The sequence below is a fragment of the Rhinopithecus roxellana genome, chromosome 16 (genome assembly GCF_007565055.1).
Source record: "Rhinopithecus roxellana isolate Shanxi Qingling chromosome 16, ASM756505v1, whole genome shotgun sequence".
Classification (NCBI taxonomy): domain Eukaryota; kingdom Metazoa; phylum Chordata; class Mammalia; order Primates; family Cercopithecidae; genus Rhinopithecus; species Rhinopithecus roxellana.
This window is the reverse complement of record NC_044564.1, coordinates 70,428,094-70,452,180: the sequence shown is the minus strand read 5'-3', so window position 1 is coordinate 70,452,180 and position 24,087 is coordinate 70,428,094. Positions and strand designations below refer to the sequence as shown.

The following is a 24,087-nucleotide window of genomic DNA, read 5'->3' as shown; positions in this document are numbered from 1 at the left end:
ATTCTGAGAAAAGTGTCAATTATGTTTTTCAATTGATAATGCAATATCATCTTAGTACAGACATAAAACCTCTACAGAGTCTCCTGTGATTCCCTTCTGTTCAATAAATTGTGTTGGTTCTTCCCACCTTTCCTAAAACAAATAAGACCTAAAGGCAGTCAAAGGTAAAACAATGAAGTTAAAATGTTAAGACCTTTAGGTTCTGTTTTCTGTGACAAATACAGTAAACATATTTAGACACATCATAGAGAATCAACATGCAGACAGATGTTCTTATTTGCAATTCATCTGTATCTAATGGCTTCAAGAACACCTGTTACAAGTTTTATGGTTTCACAACTAGAGAAATAGCTCTGGGAAGAATAATGCTTAAGAACATCTTTACTCAGTTTTATCACTCCTGTCTTTCCTTCCACCTATATTTTTGTAGGGGTGGGAAAATACATTTTGCTAAATTGAGAATGCTCTTAAAACCTGGAGTTCAGAGTTGGACACTGAACTTGAACCTTTTTAGTGTGTGAGTTTATTTGTACTTGGCAAAATGCAACTTCCTGTTTCAAGAAAAAGGACTTAAGAAAACTTATAAAACAGGTTCAGAAAGCTTCTTGGACATCAAATAGCTTTTACAAAATAACATCTTGATGATTTAAGTGTAAATGAATCAGAAACATATGAATCAAATTTCCCTTGAAATATGCATGTTTAAAAATTAAGGGGAAGAAGGATTTGGCAAAACATTCTTTGTTTGAACCGAAAACATTTCAAGCATAGCTCAAGACATCCATTGAACCCCTAATGCATCTGGGATCATCCAGCTGCAAGAGTGGAAACTCAAGCAGTCATTGTAACCTCTTGTTCCACAAGTATGCTAATACAAATGATTTGTATAGAGAGTTACCATCTACAAAGTTTTTGGTTTTTAATTATAAATTGGTCCATGAAACCACTACACTTCCTGATCCTTTTGTGGGGTTTTCTGGTCTTTTTTTTTTTTTTTTTTTTCTTTTTGTGGCGAATGGGGTCTTGCCCTTCATTCTCCAGGCAGGTCTTGAAGTTGCTCAGACAGGTCTGGAACTCCCGGACTCATGCTCTCCTTCCACCTCTGCCTCCCTAAGTGCCGGGATTACAGGTGTAAGCCACTATGCTTGACCCTTTTAAAAGTCAGATTTAGAAAATGATAACCTACCTGTTTTGAAAAATACTTAACATATTTTACTGGGCATCATCTTTGAAATATCAGCTTTTGGAGACGTGCTTTTTGATACTACAAGTAATCAGTTTTAACCATGAGGGGTAGTTTTCTTTAAGGAAAACTGAATGTAGAATGTACTAAATATATATAATGTGGGATTTCTGCTCTCATAAAACCCTAGTGGTAGGAATAATAAACTTTAAATTGGCATATTTAAGATGAAGAATAAAACAAATGAATTATGGTTTAAATATGCTTACATGTATTTATAGATTTTTGCACTGAACTTGGCTCATAGAAAGACTGATGGAGACAATTAAAATAGTCAAAAAGTCTAGTAGTTATATGGACCAAATGCATTCCATCTCCTAACAAGAACCTGGCAAAAAATACAGTGTGGCAGGGATGCACAGGACTAAAGACTCCCACTTCCAGCCCCTCATACATCTCCAGAATTGCCATCAAATAGAAATGGAGCAAGAGAAAGCAATCTAATACTTTTTCTCTTGGTTTCCTGCCTAGTTCCAATAAACTCTAAATACACCTGTGGATTGACAGCTCTGTGTCATGTTACTGGGCTAAGACCTCCTCACTACAAAAGCCTATTTTCTTTGAAATAATCACAGGATCCCACAAATTACTGTATTTAGCCATTTAATATAATAATTTTTCTCCTCACGTTTTAAGCACTTTAAACGGTGTCAGAGCTCTTTTCTTTAAAAGCACAAAAATAAAATCTGACCTTTTATTTGCTCCCATTATAATTCATAAAGTCCATGGAGTTCTGCCATATATGAATCCAATTCAAAACATTTTCTGGTTAATCAACTATCCAGTGGGAAAGATAAGATGGATCCCAGATGTCCCCTGACGATGACGGTAGATCGGATTACACTGTGGGACAAAGGAGGGTAAGGGTTCCCAGAGTTTACTCACCGGGTGAAATGTAAAAGATTCTATCGCAGCAGCTCAGGTGGCAGCATATAAAAGGTTTTTAAAGTGACTTTGAAAAATATACAGAATGTAGATTCAGGGTCAGAAGAAGCATTAATTTTTCTTTATTTTCATTCTTTTTAAAGAAGGCATTTTCCTTCAGAGAGACATACCTCTGCTTTTCCTCTGCCCTTAAATATTCAGTGGTTGTCCTATTCTATTAATTTTGTTGTTTCATTTAACTTATTATATGAGTGCCATGCTATTAATGCTTTTATGTGTAGAATCAATATTGGTATCTCATAGTGTCCAGAACCTTGGAAATCATATTCAGATGACTACATGTACTGTAGTAACCGGCCAAAAAATCCATGCTTCTGACTTAATTTTCCTCTCTTAAAAATGTACTTTTAAACCCCATACTACCTCTCCACACTGCCCTAATCACTCACTCTCCACAACAGTTACTATACAAGAAATACAGTTAGAATTGCCTAACAAGGCATCTACTCTATCCTCCAACAACTGTGGATGATCACTTTATGATAAAAACATATGTAGAAATTTACCAGCTACTGGACGATGTTAGAAAATCTTACCAGTTTTTTTACCCTCAAAATATTAGGAATCCTCAGTTTACTGACAGTAAAACAAGAAAAGATTACCATAAAAGGCTGCTCTATAATAAATGGATAAATGCTCTGGAAAATATATCCTCTAAAGCTTTCGAATCTTTTAGCACACCTAAGTAGATGGTGGGCTGTCTCTTTTAGATATTTTGGTCTTTATTACTTGGCTTTCTGTATCTTTTATTCAAAGTTAAAATGAAACCACTGAATAGCAAATATCCATTGATAAAATCCAACGTACTATATTTTGTTCTCGGAAAAAAAAAAATCAATGTTTCAATTTCCTTTTTTTTTTTTTTTATTTGCAACTCAGACCTCCTCGCTTTAAATTCAGACTTATATACAGTAGTCCCCCTTATCCATGGTTTTGCTTTCTGGGGTTTTAGTTACCCACAGTCAACCACAGCTTGAAAACAGGTGAGCACAGTACAATAAGATATTTTGAGAGAACAAAAGAGAGACCACATTCACCTAAGTTTTATTACAGCATGTTGTTACAGTAGTTATAATAGCATAGTTATAACAGTATAGTTATAATAGAGTTGTAACAATACAATAGAGTTTATTACAGTGTATTGTTATAAAAATTCTATCAACATTAAATGTTAAAATTCTATTTTATTATTTTTGCTAATTTATAAATGTGATTTATAAATTAAACTTTATCATATGTATGTATGAGAAAACATCTATATTTTCTTACATAAGTACACTCATACATTCATTGTATGTATGTATAAGAAAATATCTGTATTAGTATCTATAGGGTTAGGTACTACCCGCAGTTTTAGACATCCACTGCGGATCTTGAAGCATATTCCCTGAGGTTAAGGGGGGACTACTGTGTACAAGTGCTCACTTGCCATCTGGACATCTAAGACGTTGGAAACTCATCACGTCCAAACCTGAATCTCCCTGATCCTCCTGCAACTCCCATGAAATCTGCTCTCCCTGCAGCATTCCCCATCCCAGTCAATGTCAACTCTGTACTTTTCAGGCCAAAAACTTTTTTTTTCTTTTGTCTGGCTCTGTCACCCAGGCTGGAGTGCAGTGGCATGATCTCGATTCACTGCAACTTCTACCGCCTGGGTTCAAGTGATTCTCCTGCCTCAGGCTCCTAAATAACTGGGAGTATAGGCGTGTGCCACTATACCTGGCTAATTTTCTGTATTTTTAGTAGAGACAGGGTTTCACCATGTTGGCCAGGCTGGTCTTGAACTCCTGACCTCAAGAGATCCACCTGCCTCGGCCTCCCAAAGTGCTGAGATTAAAGGCAAGAGCCACCTCACCCAGCCTGGCCCAAAACTTGAAAGCAGTGGTTTTCAAACTTAAACGTACATCACAATCACCTGAAGACCTTTTAAAACTACAAGATTGTTGGGGTCCCACCCTCCAGAGCTTCTGATTCAGTAGACTGGGGGTGAGGCTTAATAATTTGCATTTCAAACAAGATCCCAGGTGATGTGAATGTTGTTAATTTGGCAATCACACTTCGACAACCACTGCCTTAGAGCCATATTTGACTTCCACATCCAATCTATCAGAACTATTTTTCTAGATACAAAAAACACAGAATCTGACCACAAACAAGTCCAAGGAGCCGTCATGTCATGCCTGCGTTCCTGTAATAGTCTCCTTATTTCCCTTCTGCCCTTGCTCTCCTGGAAAGTTTCATCAACACAGTGACCAGAATGATCTTATGAGAGACCCCATCATCTCTCAGGCCTATCACATCCTATTGTCCTTGCTCACTTAGCTCCAGTCACCCTTGATTCTTCTGGAATCAAGGTCCTGCATCTTCAGTGACACTCCAGGAACACTCTTACTTTAGGATGCCCGCATTATCCACCCCTTCTGCCTGGAATTCTCTTTGCCCTGATTCTGAGGGGTGAATTACCTCACCTTTATCAAGTCTTTGCTCAAATGTCACCTCTACAAAGCTTAGGCTGCCTACTCTGTGTACAACTGCGATCCCACTCCCACTGCTGATTCGTCTTTATCCTGCTCAACTTTCCTTTTTCCTATCACACTTAGTCACCTTCAAGTATATCAGATAATTTACTCATTTACTGTGCTTGATATTTTATTGTCTGTCTTCTTCTGCTACAGCAGAACCTCCAGAAGGACAGCAATCTTTTCCCATTTGGCTTTCTGTTACATACCAGGTACTCAAATATTTGTTAAAGAATGACTAACACATTGAATAAAGGAAACAGAGGTCATATTTTTTATTGTGGGAACTCCAGTTCTGCTTTCATAAGTCTTGCAGGAATTTAAATCTTAGTTTTCTAATTGATGGAATATCTAATTTTTTTCTTTCTTTCAAAAAAATTTATGAGAATAAATTTACAAGAATACTAATACATTTCAGACACTAGGAAATTTGGTTAGGGAGTCTTGCCTAGTTTCTGAAGAGGCAGATTGATATTTCCTTCTCCATGTAAACAAATTTAACAGGCCAATATTAAGAAACATAAAATGTGCTGAAATCATTTATTATTTAAAAAATAGCCAGACATTTGTAAATTTTACATAACATTTAATGTTATATGCACACACTATAAAGTACTCATGTTAAGGTACCAAGCTTTAACTCCCAAATTTTGGCCACCTGATTATACTAACATCAAAATTATCATCAAAAGCATTTATTTGTGCAAGACTCAGCTGCTATGTAAAATGAAATTAAACAGACATAGTTGCTGCCCTGTCTAGACAGTCTGTGTGGAGACAACTCTGTTACATTTTAAAAGCATTATATTTAAATCTCTAACACATCACTATAAGTGCAAAGAACAGAAAATGGGGTCAGTTTTGGAGGATGGTGCCATAGTAGGTAAAGGCCATTCTTGGCTCATTTTCCCTCCTTTTTGAAAAGGCTAACAGGGGTTTTTTTTTTTTTTTTTTTTTTTCAAAACTAGGATTAAATGGCTCAGGGCACCATATTTTCATGTATACTGGATATAGTTTAAAACTCATTGTTTTTGTTCTTTTTCCTGGGCAAAAGGTTTACAGATTTATTTTACTTTTCCCTCAAACTCTCAAGTCTTTTGGAAAATAACACATTCAGGGGAAATGAGTGTTTGTGAAAATTAGTCATTAATCATCTTAATGCCTTACTGTGGATCAAGTTCATGTTCAGTGAAAGTATACCTTTACAACTCTATGACCTTGAAAATAATATGGAACTCTTTCTAATTTATGCAAACTTTGGGTGTGCCCTACTACATGTTTACTAAAAGAACACTAGTTACAGGTATATTAAACAGCTTTAAACTGTTCCAATGTCTTCATTCAGGTCCAGACATAAAAGACACGAAATGTGTGATATAATGAATCATCAACCCCGCCTTCCTTGCTCTATTATAGCTTGTTATCTGAAAACAAATGCTTTGCCAGGCTAGTTTTTAATGTCTCCAGGCATCTGAGAGTTGATCTAAGTAAAAACATTTAGTTTTAAAAGTTGATTTTTTTTCCTTTGGGTAGCTTTTATTTCAGAGCTTTTACTTTTTCTCCTTTGAAGAATGCAGACGTTTGGAATCCAGCTCCCTAGAGGTATTTCTAAGACTGGTTGTAGTTTGTCATTTTAGAGTCTTAAATTCTCTCAATTTTGAAAATATTCATTCCTTGAGGCTTTTTATTATTTTTAGTCCCTTTCTTTGAATTCACTCCAACTTAGCAGTATCTTTTCTTAAATCAGCATTTCTGACCTTTTATTATTTTTTATTATAGTCTAAAATAAGTGTTCTCTCCCACCTCCTTAAAATTAGCATATCTGAAGGAGTAATTCATAATCCTTTTGTACCATGGCATACAATTTCATTTTACAAGCACACAATTATACAGTGCTTTGTTTTCAGACTGCATTTACCAAAATATTTGTGGTGGAAAGTCAGGTTGTGAAAAGGACTAGTATAAGGGAGATATTTCAGCACATAAATTCCTCATCACTATTCCCTGGGTCTGTTGCAAAACAAGTTCCTTATGTTTCTGTTTACAAGTGAGGCGGGGGCTGGCAAGATGGCAGAATAGGAACAGCTCCAGTCTGCAGCTCCCAGCGAGATCAACACAGAAGGCAGGTGATTTCTGCATTTCCAACTGAGGCACCCAGCTCATCTCACTGGGACTGGTTAGATAGTAGGTACAGCCCACGGAGGGCTAGCCAAAGCAGGGTGGTGCGTTGCCTCACCCGGGAAGTGCAAGGAGTTGAGGAACTCCCTTCCCTACCCAAGGGAAGCCATGAGACACTGCGTGAGGGACGGTGCTATCTGGCCCAGACAGCATGCTTTTCCCACAGTCTTTGCAATGCCCAGACGAGGATATTCTCTTAGGTGCCTATGCCACCCTGGTCCAGGGTCTCAAGCACAAAAGTGGACGGGCGTTTGGGCAGACCCCAAGCTAGCTGCAGGAGTTTTTTTCATTCCCCAATGGCACCTGGAACATCAACGTGACAGAAGCATTCACTCCCCTGAAAAGGGAGGCCAAAGCCAGGGAGCCAAGTGGTCTAGCTCAGCAGATGCCACCCCCATGGAGTCCAGCAAGCTAAGATCCACTGGCTTGAAATTCTCGCTGGCAGCACACGAGTCTGAAGTCGACCTGAAATGCTTGAGCTTGGTAGGGGGAAGGGCGTCCACCATTACCAAGGCTTGAGTAGACAGTTTTCCACTCACAGTGTAAACAAAGGCCCTGGAGGTTTGAACTGGGCAGAGCTCACCACAGCTACTCAAAGCTGCTGTAGCCAGACTGCCTCTCTAGATTTCTCCTCTCTGGGCAGGGCATCTCTGAAGGAAAGGCAGTAGCCCCAGTCAGGGGCTTACAGATCAAACTCCCATCTCCCTGGGACAGAGCACCTGGGGGAATGGCAGGCTGTGGGTGAAGCTTCAGCAGACTTAAACGTTCCTGCCTGCTGGCTCTGATGAGAACAGCAGATCTCGCAGCACAGCACTAGAGCTCTACTAAGGGACAAGCTGCCTCCTGAAGTGGCTCCCTAACCCCTGTGCCTCTTGACTGAGAGACACCTCTCAGCAGCGGTCAACAGACACCTCATATAGGAGAGATCCAGCTGGCATCTGGTGGGTGCCCCTCTGGGATGAAGCTTCCAGAGGAAGCAACAGGCAGCAATCTTTGCTGATTTGTAGCCTCCGCTGCTGATACCCAGGCAAACACGGTCTGGAGTGGACCTCCAGTAAACTCCAACAGACCTGCAGAGGGGCCTGACTAGAGGAAAACTAACAAACAGAAAGGAACAGTATCAACATCAACAAAAAGGATGTCCACACCAAAACCCCATCCAGTCACCAAAATCAAAGACCAAAGGTAGATAAATCCATGAAGATGAGGAAAAACCAATGCAAAAAGACTGAAAATTCCAAAAACCAGAATGCCTCTCCTCCTCCAAAGGATCACAACTCCTTGCCAGCAAGGGAACAAAACTGGACGGGGAATGAGTTTGATGTATTGACAGAAGTAGGCTTCAGAAGGTGGGTAATAACAAACTCCTCCGAGCTAAAGGAGCATGTTCTAACCCCATGCAAGGAAGCTAAAAACCTTGAAAAATGTTAGACAAACTGCTAACTAGAATAGCCAGTTTAGAGAACATAAATGATCTTATGGAGCTGAAAAATAGAGCACGAGAACTTCGTGAAGCATACACAAGTATCAATAGCTGAATCGATTAAGTGGAAGAGAGGATATCAAAGATTGAAGATCATCTCAATGAAATAAACTGTGAAGACAAGATTAGAGAAAAAAGAATAAAAAGGAATGAACAAAGCCTCCAAGAAATATGGGACTATGTGAAAAGACCAAACCTATGTTTGATTGGTGTACCTGAAAGTGACGGGGAGAATGGAACAAACTAGAAAACACTCTTCAAGATATTGTCCAGGAGACTTCCCCAACCTAGCAAGACAGGCCAACATTCAAATTTGGGAAATACAGAAAACATCACAAAGATACTCCACAAGAAGAGCAACCCCAAGACACATAATCATCAGATTCAGCAAGGTTGAAATGAAGGAAAAATTGTTAAGGGCAGTCAGAGAGAAAGGTAGGGTACTGACAAATGGAAGCCCATCAGACTAACAGCAGATCTCTCTGCAGAAACCCTACAAGCCGGAAGAGAGTGGGGGCCAATATTCAACATTCTTTTTTTTTTTTTTTTTGTATTTTTTTTTTTTTTTTTTTTTTGTAGAGACGGGGTTTCACTGGGTTAACCAGGATGGTCTCGATCTCCTGACCTCGTGATCCGCCCGTCTCGGCCTCCCAAAGCTTAAAAGAATTTTCAACTCAGAATTTCATATCCAGCCAAACTAAGCTTCATAAGTGAAGAAGAAATAAAATCCTTTACAGACCAGCAAATGCTGAGGGATTTTGTCACCACCAGGCCTGCCTTACAAGAGCTCCTGAAGGAAGCACTAAATATGGAAAGAAAAAACCGGTACCAGCCACTGCAAAAACATACCAAATTGTGAAGACCATTGACACTATGAAGAAACTGCATCAACTAATGGGCAAAATAACCAGCTGGCATCATAATGACAGGATCAGATTTACACATAACAATATTAACCTTAAATGTAAATGGACTAAATGCACCTATTAAAAGACACAGACTGGCAAATTGGATAGAGTCAAGACCCATCAGTGTGCTGTATTCAGGAGACCCATCTCATATGCAAGGACACACATAGGCTCAAAATAAAGAGGTGGAGGAATATTTACCAAGCAAATAGAGAGCAAAAAAAGCAGGGGTACAATCCTAGTCTCTGAGAAAACAGACTTTAAACCAATAAAGATCAAAACAGACAAAGAAGGGCAGTACATAATGGTAAAGCGATCAATGCAACAAGAAGAGCTAACTATCCTAAATATATATGCACCCAGTTCAGGAGCACTCTGATTCATAAAGTTCTTAGAGACCTACAAAGAGACTTAGAATCCCACACAATAATATTGAGAGATTTTAACACCCCATTGACAATATTAGACAGATCAACAAGACAGAAAATTAACAAGGATATTCAGGACTTGAACTCAGCTCTGGACCAAGCGGACCTAATAGACATCTACAGAACCCTCCACCCCAAATCAACAGTATATACATTCTTCTCAGCACCACATCCCACTTAGTCTAAAATTGACCATATAATTGGAAGTAAAACACTCCTCAGCAAATGCAAAAGAACGGAAATCTTAACAATCTCTTAGACCACAGTGCAATCAAATTAGAACTCAAGATTAAGAAACTCACTCAAAACTGCACAACTACATGGAAACTGAACAGCCTGCTCCTGAATGACTACTGGGTAAATAACGAAATTAAGGCAGAAATAAATAAGTTCTTTGAAACCAATGAGAACAAAGAGACAATACACCAAAATCTCTGGGACACAGCTAAAGTACTGTTTAGAGGGAAATTTATAGCACTAAATGCCCACAGGAGAACGTAGGAAAGATCTAAAATCGACACCCTAACATCACAATTATAAAACTTAGGGAAGCAAGAGCAAACAGGAACAGATTTCAAAACAGGAACAGGAATTCAAAAGCTAGCAGAAGATAAGAAATAACTAAGATCAGGGCAGAACTGAGATAGAGACACAAAAAACCCTTCAAAAAGAAAAAGCAATGAATCCAGGAGCTGCTTTTTTTTTTTTTTTTTTTTTTTTTAAGATTAACAAAACAAAATAGATAGAGCACTAGCCAGACTAATAAAGAAGAAAAGAGAGAAGAACCAAATAGACACAATAAAAAATGATAAGGGGGATATCATTACTGATCCCACAGAAATACAAACTACCATCAGAGAATAATATAAACAACTCTATGCAAATAAATTAGAAAATCTAGCAGAAAGGGATAAATTTCTGGATACATACACCCTCTCAAGACTAAACCAGGAAGAATTTGAATCCCTGAATAGACCAATAACAAGTTCTGAAATTGAGGCAGTAATTAATAGCCTACCAACCAAAAAAGACCCAGGACCAGACCATAGCCAAATTCTACCAGAGGTACAAAGAGGAGCTGGTACCATTGCTTCTGAAACTATTCCAATCAATAGAAAAAGAGGGACTCCTTCCTAACTCATTTTATGAGGCCAGCATCATCCTTATACCAAAGCCTGGCTGATAAACAACAACAAAAGAAAATTTCAGGCCAATATCCCCGATGAACATCGATGTGAACATCCTCAACAAAATACTGGCAAACTGAATCCAGCAGCACATAAAAAGGCTTATCCACCATGAACAAGTCAGCTTCATCCCTGGGATGCAAGGCTGGTTCAACACACATAAATGAATAAATGTAATCCATCACATAAACAGAACCAATGACAAAAACCACATGATTGCCTCAACAGATGCAGAAAAGGCCTTCACTAAAATTCTACACCCCTTCATGCTAAAAACTCTCAATAAACTAGGTACTGATGGAACATATCTAAAAATAATAAGAGTTATTTATGACAAACCCACAGCCAATATCATACTTAATGGGCAAAAGCTGGAAGCATTACCTTTGAAAACTGGCACAAGACAAGGATGCCCTCTCTCTCCACTCCTATTCAACATAATACTGGAAGTTCTGGCCTGGGCAATCAGGCAAGAGAAAGAAATAAAGGGTATACAAATATAGGAAGAAGGGAAGTCAAATCGTCTCTTTTGCAGATGACATAATTGTGTATTTAGAAAATCCCACTGTCGCTTTTTCGCAACGGGTTTGCTGCCAGAACACAGGTGTTGTGAAAAAAACTACCCCTAAAAGCCAAAATGGGAAAGGAAAAGACTCATATCAACATTGTCGTCATTGGACACGTAAATTCGGGCAAGTCCACCACTACTGGCCATCTGATCTACAAATGCGGTGGCATCGACAAAAGAACCATTGAAAAATTTGAGAAGGAGGCTGCTGAGATGGGAAAGGGTTCCTTCAAGTATGCCTGGGTCTTAGATAAACTGAAAGCTGAGCGGGAACGTGGTATCACCATTGATATCTCCTTGTGGAAATTTGAGACCAGCAAGTATTATGTGACTATCATTGACAACCCAGGACACAGAGACTTCATCAAAAACATGATTACAGGGACATCTCAGGCTGACTGTGCTTTCCTAATTGTTGCTGCTGGTGTTGGTGAATTTGAAGCTGGTATCTCCAAGAATGGGCAGACCCGAGAGCATGTTCTTCTGGCTTACACACTGGGTGTGAAACAACTGATTGTTGGTGTTAACAAAATGGATTCCACTGAACCACCCTACAGCCAGAAGAGATATGAGGAAATTGTTAAGGAAGTCAGCACTTACATTAAGAAAATTGGCTACAACCCCGACACAGTAGCATTTGTGCCAATTTCTGGTTGGAATGGTGACAACATGCTGGAGCCAAGTGCTAAAATGCCTTGGTTCAAGGGATGGAAGCTCACCCGTAAGGATGGCAATGCCAGTGGAACCACACTGCTTGAGGCTCTGGACTGCATCCTACCACCAAGTCATCCAACTGACAAGCCCTTGTGCCTGCCTCTCCAGGATGTCTACAAAATTGGTGGTATTGGTACTGTTCCTGTTGGCTGAGTGGAGACTGGTGTTCTCAAACCTGGTATGGTGGTCACCTTTGCTCCAGTCAATGTAACAACTGAAGTAAAATCTGTCGAAATGCACCATGAAGCTTTGAGTGAAGCTCTTCCTGGGGACAATGTGGGCTTCAATGTCAAGAATGTGTCTGTCAAGGATGTTCGTCGTGGCAACGTTGCTGGTGACAGCAAAAATGACCCACCAATGGAAGCAGCTGGCTTCACTGCTCAGGTGATTATCTTGAACCATCCAGGCCAAATAAGTGCTGGCTATACCCCTGTGTTGGATTGCCACACGGCTCACATTGCATGCAAGTTTGCTGAGCTGAAGGAAAAGATTGATCGCCGTTCTGGTAAAAAACTGGAAGATGGCCCTAAATTCTTGAAGTCTGGTGATGCTGCCATTGTTGATATGGTTCCTGGCAAGCCTATGTGTGTTGAGAGCTTCTCAGACTATCCACCTTTGGGTCACTTTGCTGTTCGTGATATGAGGCAGACAGTTGCATTGGGTGTCATCAAAGCAGTGGACAAGAAGGCTGCTGGAGCTGGCAAGGTCACCAAGTCTGTCCAGAAAGCTCAGAAGGCTAAATGAATATTATCCCTAATACCTGCCACCCCACTCTTAATCGGTGGAAGAACGGTCTCAGAACTGTTTGTTTCCATTGGCCATTTAAGTTTAGTAGTAAAAGACTGGTTAATGATAACAATGCATCGTAAAACCTTCAGAAGGAAAGGAGAATGTTTTGTGGACCACTTTGGTTTTCTTTTTTGCGTGTGGCAATTTTAAGTTATTAGTTTTTAAAATCAGTACTTTTTAATGGAAACAACTTGACCAAAAATTTGTCACAGAATTTTGAGACCCATTAAAAAAGTTTAATGAGAAAAAAAAAAAAAAGAAAAGAAAATCCCACTGTCTCAGCCCCAAACCTCCTTAAGCTGATAAGCAACTTCAGCAAAGTCTCAGGATACAAAATCAATGTGCAAAAATCACAAGCATTCCTATATACCAACAATAGATAAGTGGAGAGCCAAATCATGAGTGAGCACTCATTCACAATTGCTACAAAGAGAATAAAATACTTAGGAATACAACTTACAAGGAATATGAATACCTTCTTCAAGGAGAACTACAAACCACTGCTCAGCAAAATAAGAGAAGACACAAACAAATGGAAAAACATTCCATGCTAATGGATAGGAAGAATCAATATCGTGAAAATGGCCATGGTGCCCAAAGTTATTTATAGATTCAATGCTGTCACCATCAAGCTACCATTGACTTTCTTCACAGAATTAGAAAAAACTACCTCAAATTTCATATGGAACCAAAAGAGAGCCCATATAGCCAAGAAAATTCTAAGTCAAAAGAACAAAGCTGGAGGCATCACATTACCTGACTTCAAACTATATTACAAGGCTACAGTAACCAAAACAGCATGGTACTGGTACCAAAACAGATATATAGACCAATGGAACTGAACGGAGGCCTCAGAAATACCACCACAAATCTACAACCATCTGATCTTTGACAAACCTGACAAGAACAAGCAATGGTGAAAGGATTCCCTATTTAATAAATGGTGTTGGGAAAACTGGCTAGCCACATGCAGAAAACTGAAACTGGACCACTTCGTTACATCTTACACAAAAATTAACTCAAGGTGGAATAAGACTTAAACATAAGACCTAAAACCATAAAAACTCTAGAAGAAAACCTAGGCAATACCATTCAGGACATAAACATGAAAACACCAAAACCAATGACAACAAAAGCCAAATTGACAAATAGGATCTAATTAAACTAAACAGCTTCTGCACAGCAAAAGAAACTATCATCCGGGTGAACAGGCAACCTACAGAATAGGAGAAAATTTTTGCAATCTATCCCTCTGACAAAGGGCTAATATCCAGAATCTACAAGGAACTTAAACAAATTTACAAGGAAAAAAAAAACACCATCAAAAAGTGGGTGAAGGATATGAACAGACACTTCGCAAAAGAAGATATTTATGCGGCCAACAACCGTATGAAAAAAAGCTCATCATCACTGGTCATTAGAGAAATGCAAATCAAAACCACAATGAGACACCATCTCATGCCAGTTAGAAAGGTGAACATTAAAAAGTCAGAAAACAGCAGATGCTACAGAGGATGTGGAGAAATAGGAACACTTCTACATTGTTGGTGGGAGTGTAAATTAGTTTAACCATTGTGGAAGACAATGTGGTGATTCCTCAAGGATCTAGAACCAGAAATACCATTTGACCCAGCAATCCTATTACTGAGTATATACCCAAAGGATTATAAATCATTCTAGTATAAAGACACATGCACACATATGTTTATTGCAGCACTGTTCACAAGAGCAAAGACTTAGAACCAACCCAAATGCCCATCAATGATAGACTGGATAAAGAAAACGTGACACATATACACCATGTAATACTATGCAACCATAAAAAGTTGAGTTCATGTCCTTTGCAGGGACATGGATAAAGTTGGAAACCATCACTCTCAGCAAACTAACACAGGAACAGAAAACCAAACACTGCATGTTCTTACTCATAAGTGGGAGTTGAACAATGAGAACACGTGGACACAGGGAAAGGAACATCACACACTGGGGCCTGTTGGGGGATGGGGGGCTAAGGGAGGGATAGCATTAGGAGAAATAACTAATGTAGATGATGCGTTGATGGGTGCAGCAAACCACCATGGCACGTGTATACCAACATAACAAACCTGCACATTCTCCACATGTATCCCAGTACTTAAAGTATAATTTTTTTCAAAAAGCAACTTTCCCTCAGCGGTGAGTTCAAATAAGACACTGTTCATATGATTATTACTTCATCGTGCTTGTATGCACATTCCTCTGTGCTTTTTAATTATATATAATTACCAGGCAACAGGGAATAAAATCTGTTTAATCTACAATGAAACATGCTAAATAGAAAAAAAAAAAAACAGACAGATGAGAAAGGGTGAGATTGATAGATTGCAAATATGGAGATTGCAGTTGCTTCATGGAACATGTGGTTCTTATGCCAATCATTTACCAGACAAATGGAAAAAGGCACTTTCTAGAGCAATTAAAAGATAAATGCCATGTTGGGCAACTCGCAGAAGACTCTAGCATTTCTCTTCACCTTCTCTCCTTCCCAGTCTCTAACAAACCACCTGATATTGTCTGCAGGCTTAACTTCCTTTGGGCTGTCAGTGAATACTGACAACACTGTGTATTTCCTGGCAATATATCTAATCAATACTCCTTTACTGGCAGCATGCAACATAGCACCATGAATGACTTGAAATACCTCTTCTAGTAACATTTTTGTGGCATACAACTTAAGGTTAACGTGGGTCAGTTCCTGCAAAGCCAAGGTCAAGCTCTCATTTTAATCACTATTGAATCAGTTCATTGAAGAATGATTCTAGAACTGGTGGTGGTTCTCACTTGAGAGAAAGTTCCAGGTCTATGGGTGAAAGAGAAAGACATCTATTCTCTAATCACTGAAATGGAAACCAGTCTCCTCTCACCCAGATTCCTCTCTGGGTAGTAAACTCTAACCCTGACCACTAATACAAATCCTCTTGGCAAGAGACAGGGTGTTCTCTTATGTCTCATTGTCCGAAGAGAGAAAGCAAGGAGTTCTCAGACTGTTTCATGATACCACTGAAGACTATCTGTGCCTTTCCTTACAGCCTTTGGAATGAGGAGAAAGAAATAGGGTTCATATGGACAAAACCATGGAAAGAGTTTAATGACCCTGTCACTTCCTTCCTTAATCTCTTTCCAACTTCTAGATCAGAATTCCTCCTACAGATATCCAAGTTCATGGTTAATGCTATATAAATTGACCCCATGAAAAAGTATTTTAGGTCTCAAAAACTTCATCATAGATTTGGTGACAATTCTTTCCAAACTGAAGGTTAAAAACCATGCCTTGCTGCCTCTAGAACCACTTTAAATATAATTTCTTTAAATATAATTTTAATTAAAGTGACTTATATGAGTGGCTTAACATATGAGTCTAATCAAACAATATCATGTGCCAAATTTGCTGGGTTATAAGTTTAATGGATGACAACATTCAACTTTGTTCAAATGTGCTCATACTTCTTAGTTTGTTGATCTTGGAGCATGGACATATTTTAAGAAACTTAAAAAATAGAGAAATGTATTTTCTGACCTCTAAAACCCAGTGCTTTTAGATTGTCCTTTGGGGCTTACAGCACAGCCTCTTAGCACCAGCCCCATCCTGAGTAGTACTAGGCTCCAAAGTTAATTTTCCTTTCTTCTTCCTATGAAAATTACATTTCCTTCAGTGTACTGCACTTAGATAAAGGTAAAGAGGGGGAAAAACTGATTCAAGTTATCTAGAGTAAGATTTGCATGATTAATAATGCTTTCCACTTAATCACTCTCAATAACTGTTGGCCACATATGTTCAAAAACATAGAGACACTTACCAAGCACTCAGCTATAGTAAAAAGTCAATTATTGTTCCTGCCTTCATGTACTTCCAATTTAAAGGGGAAAGATAGATGCTAAGACCATAAGTCAAGCTTTTATTATAATGACAGAATTACAGGCAGAGGGGCAGATAATTCAAAAGTGGATGATTACTTTTGGGCAAAGCCAACTTCCTTTCCTATTCTGTCTTTCTTTAAGACTGATTCTGTGCAAGGCAGTAAAGGAAAAAGAATGTCAAATCTGTTTCTTGCCCTGCAAGTCATCAGTGTTCCTTACCAATCCTGAGAGCTGAGCTGTCTCTGTTTTCTCCTTTCTACATGGTGTGGCAATGTAACAAATATCTCACAAAGTTTCTGTGAGGAGGTGACCCAGCATTGCCTGTTTTCTAGCTTCTTTTCTTCCTATTTGTCACCATCCAGCCCACACTTGATGCTGGCATATTTGATATTCTCTCTTTGTTTCACTCCTCTGGCTGACATGATTCAACACGGTCACCTCTTATTCCTCTGGTTAACTCCTTCAAAGCTCAAGTGTCACTTCCTGGTCTCTTTCTCTGACAACTCCCTATTCTCAGCCTGTGTGAGGCAACTGCCTCTGGGATGCCACAGCACCCTGTGCATGCATTCATCTTTGGACTTAACACATTGTTGTTTTTTCTATCTGTGTCCTCCAAAACAGTGAAAACACAAGGGCCTTGTCCACGCCTGATACAAAATGAATGCTAAATAATATTCACCAAGGAATGAATTTAGGACCTTCTAGTTGCAACAGGATGTAGGACTAGAAACTCTGAGAAAGCTTCTCACTACAAGTGACTAAAAATAATAGCTTTAAGTATAAATAAAAATTTAAAAAATTGTTAATACACAGCTGGGCTGGCAAGGAAGTTTCCTCAGAGACAAAAACAATAAAAAGGCACAAATCCAGAGAGGAAGTTGATGGAAGTCGATTCTGAAAGGATCTGTCGGTTTCTGATGGTTTTGAACTTTCCATTCCAACAGTCTATATAAGCAGGGAACCCCTGTGCCCTGCTTATATAGACTATGAACTGCAAGTTGCGGAAGATGAAGTTCTGTTCATAATGCAAGGACTCCAAGGCAAAACGCTCAGAGAAGGAATAAACTATGAAAAGAAAATCACACTCAGCTCCTAGAAAACACCAAACTAAGGAGACAATAAAAAGACGGGTAGTTGTCAGGGGTTACGGGGAGGTGAGGATGAATAGGTGGAGCACAGAAGATTTTTAAGGTAGTGAAACTATCCTGTATGATACTACAGAGATGGATATACGTTCATCACATATTTGTGAATACCCATAGAATGTACAGCCCAAGAATAAACCTTAATGTAAACTATGGATTTAGCTGATGATGTGTCAATGTAGCTCATTAATTCTAACAAATGTACCACTCTGGGACAGGACATTGATAGTGGGGGAGACTGTACATGTGGTAGGCAGAGACATATGTAACCTTCTCCATTTTCTGCTCAATTTTGTGTGAACCTACAATTTCTCTAAAAAATTAAAATAAAATGAGATAATAAAAACAAACAAGCAAAATAAAAAAAACTCCACTCAGATCCGCGTAAAGAAATAATAAGGAAAACTTGCTTATCTCAGGTTGGCTATGGGTAAAGGTTGGGGTTAGAAGTTTCCTTTAGAGTTCCTAACAATAGGACTCCTGAGAGTTTGGGACACAATTCACTTAGTGCAGACAGTTGGGAATGTAAAGTGGTCTTGGATTAGCATTGGGTCACGCCATGCCAACATCCTCCTCCTCAAGAGTAAAATGTAAATTCTTCCAGGAAGTACACATTGTAAACCCGATTACAAGAAACTCCCTCTTAAATTCCAACAATCAAGAAAGCATATAAGAATATCATAAAACATGAGGAAACAAGGCAACATGAAAAGCAGACAGCAGAAACAAGACAATCAGACCTACAGAAACTTCTGATAGTGAAATTATCAGACACAGGATACAAAATAAAAAATTTAACATGCTTATGGACATTTTTAAGAAGAATTTTGAAAGGTAATCAAAGAACAGGTGTCATCATGTAGATTAAAAAAAAACAGAACTCATATAAATGCAGATATAAGTATTTTTATAAATTTTTAGGTCAAATAAAAAGCGTATTAGATACAGCTGGGAAGAGATATTGTTAAATGAGAGAAAGTGTTGAAGAAATTATATAAATATAGAGAGACAAAGATATAAAAATATTAATAACAGACTAAGAATTGTGAATTACATAGAGAATAATTTTATGAGAATTTTCCAGAAATAATTAAAAATACAAATCCTCAGATTTAGAAGTCTAATGAGAATAAAATAATGATTCATTTCTACAAAGATCATAGCTAACTACTGAACACCAACAATAAATAAAAGAAGTCAGGGAGAAAAGATAAAGGAAGAACAAATTAGAATGACAGCTGGCTTCTCAATAGCAACAATGGTAGTTAGAAGTCAGTGGACAATTCTCTTTGAAGTGTTGAGACAAGATAACTGTCAAATTAGAGTTAAGTTCACTGCAAAACTAACTTTTAAGAGAGAGCATCAAATACAAATATTTTAGACAAACAAAATACAGAAAACCAAAACCACTCACTTCCGATGACCCCTCACTAAGAGAATGTGTAAAGGATATACTCCAGATAAAAGGAAAGTAATCCTTGAAGATCCATGATCTGAGAAAAAATGGGATCAAATAAAGTAGAATGTTTTCAAGTATATCTAAATAAACTTTGACTATATCAAGTATCTAATCTGTGAGTTAAGAAAAATAGAGCTAAAACACTTGACAAAAATAGCACATAAATCTGAGGGGGGTAATCAGAGTTAAAGCGTTTGAAGAGACATGAATTATTTGATAGGCAGGGAGAGATACTATTTAACTTTAGGTATGCATACTAAAAGTTAGGGTAATTACTAAAAAAATAGAAATGGATATATAACTTTTAAACCAGTAGAGGGAAGACGGAAGAGTATAACAAGAAAAAAAGGAAAAAAAAAAAAAAAAAAGGAGTGGGACTAGTTCCAAGAAGGCAAGAAGAAAAGAGGAAACCTTGGAAAAGCAGGCCAAATAGAGATTAGAAAGTAAGATGGCAGAAATAACTCTAATTTTATTAGTAATCATAGCGACAGCAAATAGATGGAAGAAAGCAAAGATTATAAAATAAAAAAATTAAAAATATGTTTACATTAAATATCCATAAAGACAGAGATAAGTCTAATTTTATAGTAATCATAGTGACACCAAATAGATGGAAGAAAGCAAAGATTATAAGATTAAAAATTAGAAATGTTTACATTAAATATCCATAAATATAAAGATAAAGAAAGGTGGAAAGTAAAAAAAATAGAAAAAGATATGAGACAGATCTAATCAAATGAAAGGGGGATATTTATATCAGATAAACTATATATTAAGGCAAAAAGAATTACTACTGATATAGTCACTAACTTATGAAAAAAGATTAACTTCCTCAGAAAGATCAAACAATTTTAAATGTATATCTACCTAATAAGGCCAAAATAACCCAAACAGACTACAAGGTGAAATTGGCAAATTAACCTAATAAAGAAGAAGATTTTTAAAATCATTCTCTCAAGTATTTTTAAAAAATCATTAAAGAACTAGGACAGTTAATAAACACATTCACACCATTTGATATACTCATATAGAAATTTACACTCCAGATCAGGAAAACATGTTCTCTACAATAACACATGGATAATAGGTCATCAAACAAAGTCTCAACAAATTCCAAAGAAATGGAATAAAAAGACCATTTTGGAAAAATCACAATGCAATTGTTAGCAATTAATAAAGTGTAAAACCCCCATATATTTAGAAGTTAATGAACAGACTTGTTAATAATTTATGACTTGAAGGAATCATATGGAAATTTAAAAATATCTAGAACTGAAAGATGAAAATTTTTTTTATCACACTGTGGGATGCAACTAAAGCTGTATTTATTTTAACATTTCTGTGAAAACAAGAAAGTCTGAAATGTAAAACACCAAGCTTCAAACCTAAGGAATTACAAAAAGTACACTAAAATAAGTCTGAAGAAAGTAGACTAAAGAAAATAATATAAATATCAATGAAATGGAAAATACAAAAACCATAGGCTCAACAAAGCCAAAGGCTGCTACTTGAAAAGATCAATAAAATAAACTTCCAACAAACTTCATTAAATGATGAAGTTTGAATTTCTTCTTTTTTAACAAAGAAGAAATCCCAAACACCATTAGAGACGCAAATAGGGAGACAGATGCAGATACAACCAGAGTTGAAGAGAAAGTTACAGAGAAGTTCAACCTACTTTAAGCCATCATACTTGAAAACAATCTTAGACAAATGAGGAAAAAAAAAAAAAAAACTGTTCGAGAAGAAAGAGAAATAACAATAAAAGCAAATGCTTATAGTATTACTATGTGACAGGCACTATCCTACATGTTTACATATATCAATTCATGAAATCCTCACAACGACCCTATGCGCCTCATTTTGCAAACGAGGAGACTGAGGCACCGTGAGGCTCAATGACTTTCTACACAGTTAGGAAGTCAGAGCTGAGACCGAACCTAGACAGTTTGCCTCCAAAACTCATTCTTTGGGCACTGTGCTGTACTGCATGTAGACTTACAAAATTCAGCGGTAATGAAAAGTCTTCCCCCATAGAAAATCCCTTCTCATAATTTTACAAGCAAGATTTGCTAAACATGAAAGGAACAGACAATGTCAATATAAAATAAACTCTTTCAAAGATTAGAAAAAGAAGAAACATTTCTCAATTTCTTTTATGAAAATCAGATAAGAACTATATAAGAAATAAAATTACTCATCAACATAGAGGCAAATTGTCCTAAACCAATTATTAGGAAACCAAAACAAGAATATGTAAGCAACATAATATATTATGAGCGAGTTGGGTATATTCTAGGAATGCACCCACAATATAGGAAAAGAAATTAAAAGGTCTTACAATATGAAGGCAAGGATACGACGCAAAGAGAACAAGTATAATTCTGGTGGGAGTATGGACTGAAACCACCACTTTAGGAAACTTTGGCATTTTGCATTGTATTTTTTGTTTACCATCCTTTTTGATTCTTTTCTCTCTTTTCCTAGCTTCTATTAAATTGGTAAGGCTCTCTTTATTCTCTAGATTTTCTCTGCTAGTTTGGAAGCTACAGATGATATTTTCAGTCTGTTAATGAATATTTAAAATTTAAAAATATACATCTAAACTTGCCTTTCCTAAAAATGTAAACTTATCTTGTGTTTCCATTTTCCTCCTCAGTACAAGAGGGATCTTAGCACACACTAAACATTGGAATGTTGGTAATACACAAATACGTTCTTTTAAAAAACCCACCGAAGTTATGGTCAGCAGTTGGCTTAATAATTATTAGTTTTCTATTGCTGCCACAAACATTCATCATAAACATAGGTGCTTAAAACAACACAAGTTTATTATCTCACGATTCTGTAGTACAGACACCCAGATAAAGCATGACTCAGTGGGTCCTTTTCTTAGTTTCCCTGGGCCCAAATCAAGGCGTTGGAAGGGCTTACTTTTTACAGGCTGTGGAGACGAATCCACATCCAAACGCACCGAGGTTGCTGGCCAAATTCAGTTCTTTGGGGTTTTAAGACAGATGTCCCACTTCATTGTTAGGCATCAGCTGGGGGACACCATTAGCTCCTAGAAACCTCTCTGTGGTTCTTGCCATGGACCCCTCCATCTCAGAGTCAATAACAACAGTACATGAATGCCTTCTTGTGCTTAGAATCTCTGGTTTCTTTTGCTACAATCGTTTCTGCCTCCAGCTGAGGAAAGTGCTCTGCTTTTAAGGGTCTGTGTGATTAGATGAGGCTCACCTGAATACTCCAGGATATTCTTCCTATCTTAAGGTCTGCAACCTTAATTACAGAAGTACATACTTCTTGCCATGTAACATGTATTCACAAGTTTCGGGGATCAGGACATAGATATCTTTGGAGAACCATTGTGTTACCATATTAACTGCAGATGTCAGGATAAGTTAGGTGATTTTGAAAATACAACTCATCTCCAAAATCTCTTTGGTTTAACACAACAAATATTTATTTCTTATTCATAAAATGTCTTTCCAGAGCAGCTATCATCTGTGGGGTAACTCAGTGACCCAGGCTGGGAGAGGAAGGACCATCTGATAGAACAGTACTTCTCAGCCTTTAGTGTGCATATGAGTCACCTGGAGATCTTGTTAAACTGAAGATTTTGATTCTGCAGGCCAAATATGAAACTTGATATTCATTTATCATAGGAAGCAGGCTGATATTGATGCTGCTGGACCCCAAACTCCTGAGTAGCTGGGACTACAGGCACCTGCCACCACGCCCGGCTAATTTTTGGTATTTTTTGGTATAGACGGGGTTTCACTGTGTTAACCAGGATGGTCTCGATCTCCTGACCTCGTGATCCACCCGCCTTGGCCTCCCAAAGTGCTGGGATTACAGGCGTGAGCCACCGTGCCTGGCCCAAACTACTTTTTGAGAAGCAAGATTTTAGGGCACATAGACTTGTTGGTCACTACAGCAAGAAAGACAGAACTTGGGGACTGTCACAGTGTCCCTTGATTGCTACTCCAGAAAGTAACATAGCTCATTTAAACCCACATTTCAGTGACCAAAGCAATGTATGTGGTCATGTCTAACTTCAAAAGGTTGGGGAAGTTCAATAGTCCCAGATACTCATTAGGACAAGAACACCGGAAATATTATTGAAGAGACGCCATGTAACATGCATACATACATTCATATACGCACTCGCATATCCCTTTGGGGATCACCATTGTTTTCCTTTTTGCCCACCTTTTCTATATTTTTCTTCCTCAAATATAGCCTGTAGTAATTATTAACATAATAATTACTAAATACTAACGTGAAAGTCCATGTGTAGTAAATGCTTATCTTTGTAGATCAGGACATGTTTGTATTTTGCCTACACTCTTCATTGATAGTTGACAGTACAGAATTCTACACTGACAGTTATATTCCATTCATATTTTGAAGATACTAACTCATCTTTTAGACTCCATTATGACTGAGAAGTTTCAGCCTTTAGTCTAAGTTTCATTCTTTTGTGGGTACTCTGTCTTTTCTCTGGTAGCTTTTACTATTTCCCCCTTATCCTAAAGTTGGAATCTCCTTCTGATGCTGGATCATGATATGTCTGGTTATGTATTTTTATTTTTCCTGTTCAGCACTCTTACTGCAATTT

General features: G+C 37.8%; 1 protein-coding gene and 1 pseudogene across 2 annotated transcripts in view; one reads left to right on the top strand and one right to left on the bottom strand.

Moving 5' to 3' along the window:
* ADAMTSL1 (ADAMTS like 1) overlaps positions 1-24,087 on the bottom strand; it is a 440,698-nt gene that overhangs the window by 331,024 nt on the left and 85,587 nt on the right. The gene's annotated exons all lie outside the window — the stretch shown is intronic.
* On the top strand, positions 11,468-13,205 carry LOC104664257 (annotated as a pseudogene). The gene has a single exon (XR_748238.2). The product of XR_748238.2 is annotated as an elongation factor 1-alpha 1 pseudogene (transcript).